Here is a 4,516-nt window from a genome sequence, read left to right as displayed (position 1 = left end):
GGAGAATTAAAAACCAGGTAGGATGCTCTCCCAAGAACGCCATCCATCCAGGACAGTGTTTCCAGAAGAACCGAAGTCTGTTGAGAATTACAGTTTTTGTTTTTTTTTAAGATTTTATTTATTTATTTTTAGAGAGAGGGGGAGGGAGAAAGAGAGGGAGAGAAACATCCATGTGTGGTTGTCTCTCTCGCGCCCCCTACTGGGGACCTGGCCTGCAACGCAGGCATGTGCCCTGACTGGGAATTGAACTGGGACCCTTTGGTTAGCAGGCCAGCATTCCATCCACTGAGACATACCAGCCAGGGTGAGAGATTCAGGTTTATGCCCTACAGGCTCAAAGGACCAATCAGAACAGTCCAGCTTTTTATCTTAGAGCGTGGCCGTGATATAAAGCATTTAAAATGTGCACAGGTACAAAACTCCCACCTGCCGCGAAGCACCTCTGAAATGCCAGCCTGAGGAACACAATTTCTTAGTCGGATTGCACCCCCCTCCCTCCAAATGCATAGGCTCAAGCCCTGACCACATACCTCAGACTGTGGCTGTATCTGGGAAGAGTTGCTGTTGTTATGATCATGTTTAATACCCACCTGAAGATATGGCCAGTGATTTTAGAGAGTGAAGAAGGGAGGGTGGGGGAGAAAGAGAGAGAAACGTTGATCAGTTGTCTCTTGTACACACCCACCCTAACCAGGGATCGAACCCTCCAATCCCCGGTGCGCAGACAACTCTCCCAGCACCCGAGCCTCCCGGCCAAGGCAGCGAAGAGGATCTTTAAAGAGGTGATGACATGAAAATGAAGTGAGCTGAGCTAACAGCTTTTTTAATGAAGCACCGCTTTTATTTGAAAGCGCTCCCGAGAGATGACCTCTGACGGCTCGGTCTGTGGCATCCGGTGAGTAGTTCTCTCCAGACACACGAGGTGAGCCGTCACTTCGAGGTAAACAGCCGGCGGGGGCGGCGGGCCGTCGGGAAGTCGGAGCTTTGAAGGGGAAATCGGGGGTTTGGAAGACTCCCGTTGGCCACCGTGGCACTGACAGCTTCCCGATGCCCGCAGACCTTTGCGATGGGCGAGATGGATGGCGGTGTGAATGGAGGTGATCTTTTTTCCTGGACACTGTAGAATGACTCATATGTTCAGACGGGGACTCGACTGTCCAAATGACCAGGGGGTGCTGCTACAAAGTTGCAGAGGATCAAAGATCCATTTCAAAGGGAAAAACAAAACAATGGATTTTTTTTTTAACTCAACGGAGCACAAAAATGTGCGCGTGATTTCAGATTTCACACTGCAACAAACCTGGAAGACACAACCATTGATTGGATTTCGCAATGCCATCACAGAAAAATGTCTATAATTACCCCAAAAGATGATTGAAATACTCCTCCATTGTCGGGCTCCGCGGTGGCCTGGGCGGTGCAGGCCAAGGTCAGTCAGCCCCTACCCGTGTTCTGCCCGGGCCACCCTACCCTCGGCTATGAAACAGTCTCAGGTGGCTGCTGCTTGTGCTGGGCTTGGAGATTCCCAGGCAAAGCCAAGCTGTGAGTCTAGGCTGGCTGCTGCTACTGCCAGGCCTGGGGCTACTTAGCAAGAAGGACAGGGAGTTGGGGGCTCACTGAGGCCCGCTGTTGCTTATTTGAGAGGATTTAGGAAGCTGTGAAGCATGAGCCGTGATCTGCCATTTATGTGGAAAAGTCAGTTAACAGGTTGGGTGGGCCTGTAGGTTCGGTGGGGCAGAGCCGCAGGGGCTCTCCAGGGTGGGGCAGACAGAGTTAGCCAGGTTGGCAGAGACACAGGGCACCCACCTGCCGGCTCTGTGGCTCTGTGGGGGGGGAGGGCTCAGCAAAGGGCCAGCAGCCTCTGTCGGCCTTTCTGCCAGGGAGGAAGCTGTCCCCAGCGCTCACCTTGGTGCCAGACGCCTCAGGCCCTCCCTGTAGGCCACAGGCACCTTTCGAGCTGCCATCCCGGTGCTGGAGCTCAGAGCAGGCGAGTCTGAGTAGGTGAGTCTGTGTGTGGGTTCTTTAAGGGGAGCTGCTTGGGGCTCCAGAAGTTTCTCCCACAGAGTCAGTCCCGGCTGCCTTTTGCAGCCAGATGTTGTGGGGACTTATGTTCCTGGCACTGGAACCCTGGTCTGGGGGGGCTGGGTGTGAGGCTGGGACCAGCCCCTTTCCTGCCTCTGCTCCCCCTGCCCGTCTGGATGGATGTGGTTTCCTTCCCCAATTCCACACTCAGCTCGATTTCACAGTTGTCAGGCTTCCGTTCAGCTCGATTTCTGACATCCCCGCGTGGTGGTGGTGCTATAATTTAGTTGTGATTTTGCTGTGGTTGTGCGAGGAGGTGAGCCGGGCTTGCCTGTGCTGCCATCTTGACCGGCCAGAAAAAAAATTTTTGTTTCGAAAACGGTTATTTTCCAGAAGGCCGTCATTTCTGTGAACGTGGAATGAGTCGACTCTTTTATGTTCGGTGCATTCACACACAAATGTGTTTTCAGCTTCTCATTTCAATGTATATTCCAGTAGATATGCACAGATGAAACCCACGTACACAAAACCTCTTTGAGACGCTCAGTAATTCTGAAGAGGAGAAAGGGGTCCCGAGACCCAAACGTTCGAACGCCGCCGTTGTAGGCATTTGTCGGAACATCCCCGGGGCCCCGACGTCAATGCAGAGTGTGCACAGGCTGGGGGAGCGAATCTGCCAGTGTCCTTGGTAAACACCTGTGCTCAGGGGGGTGGGAAACAAGTCCTCGGGAGATGCAGGTGCCTGCGACGTCAGGGGGGATGTCGGGTGCCACAGGTGGGCACAGGTGACCAGGATCTAGGTGATCGGGACAAAGAATTGAACCGAACACACGGAGTTTATAGCTGAGAACATGGGAGCAGGCCCGCTGCAAGCAGAGATGCACCTCAGGGGCTGGAGGGACTCTAGTCTTACAGGGCGGGTCCTTCCTGGCTAGTTTTGGCAGCTTCTACTGTGCATGTTCGAGCAGTTGTATCACTTTAAAGCTACTGCACAGGGGTCTCCCATGATTTTCCCCGATGGGCCAGCAGAGAAGGGGTCTCACAATGTTACCAAACAGACCCCCCCTTCTCCTGGGGTCCCCTGTATGAGGTTCGCCTTGCCCACCACCAGGGGATTATAGCTCTCCATGTCAGAGATTGGTGAAGAGGAAAGGAATTATTTATTCAAAAGTTGTGCAGACTTAAAAGAAATGAGTTAATGTCTTCATTAAAATCCCCCAAAGTCCTATAAAACACCCCCAAATACACACACAGTCCTTCCTTCCCCCCTGTGCCCAGTCCGGGGTACCGTACCTCAGGAAAAGAAGTAGAAGTCTGTGGCTCAGGCAGCCCCCGGTTCTTCCCAGTAATCTGAGCTTGGCGGGCAGGCCTCCCGCGGTCCCCAGCACCATCAGCGGTGTCGCCGGGATCCCCAGGTCTCAATCCAAACCCGCAGGGCGCCTTCTCCTGCCCACCAGCAGGAGTCCTTTCACCCCCTTCCCTCCCGTGGCGTCTCTCCCGCCTTCCTCCAAACTGCTAGGAGAGAGCTCTGCATCGCTGCTGCATCTTGCTTTCTGGCTCCCTAAGCTGCGTGGCAAAGGGAGCCCCAAAACCGCGTGGCTCATCTTGTCTTGGCTAGCTGCCGCGCCCGGATTTAAATCCCCTCACCCATCTTCCTCTGCAGCCCCATTTCCGACTCCTCCCACAATCGGCTACACCTGCCAGCACTCCCCTAGTGTTCCAGCTTTCTGGGCTGCCATAGTAAGTCTGGGCAGGCGTGGCCCTACGGCGTGGGGCCAATCATCTCCAAGCTCTCACCCGGGCGCTGTAACCAGGGGGCGTTGCTTCCCAGTTACATCCTGGGTGGAAGTCACTCCCCTGTCCCTGGCTCAGAGCATGGCCACAGCTATTTAACATATCTATGAAACCAGTTAAAGGGTATAGATATGGTAATGACTGTTCTAGAGGTGATCCGCAAAACTGTTGCTATGCAAAACAACTCTCCTTGGCTGTGCACCCTGCGTCCCATCCCCCAGCTCTGACTGGTGGGGGTGAGGACAGCCTATATTTTAAAATATTTTCTGGGTACCCTGAGTTCTGGGCCCCATTACAAATCCTTCTTTTAGGGGCCCCCCGGCTGCATCCTCTTACAAGGGGCCCCTTGGTCTGGAGCGTGCCAGGACGTTCCTCACAACGCAGGAGGAGACTGATGGCATCAGAGACTTCCGGCCCTCCCTGGGGAGACTCCAGCCTCGGGGTGGCTTTGGGCAGCCCGCTCCTCCCTCGAGATTGCTGGCCTCCTCCCTGGCGGGGTGGAAAGGCCGCCAGCGTGGGTGGGGTGAGAGCAGGAAGGGGCTCCCTAGGGGCCGGGTTGTGGGGAAAGTGGCTCTTCTGCTTGGACCTGGGGACCAGCAGCCTGTGGATTGTGTGGTGAGCGCCAGGAATGGAAGTGCAGTGTAGACACCCAGAGCCACCTGTACAGAAAACTCCGCCCCCTTGGCAAAGCGGCATAAGG

This window comes from Phyllostomus discolor, chromosome 10, assembly GCF_004126475.2.
Source record: "Phyllostomus discolor isolate MPI-MPIP mPhyDis1 chromosome 10, mPhyDis1.pri.v3, whole genome shotgun sequence".
Lineage (NCBI taxonomy): Eukaryota > Metazoa > Chordata > Mammalia > Chiroptera > Phyllostomidae > Phyllostomus > Phyllostomus discolor.
This window is presented reverse-complemented; position numbering follows the sequence as displayed.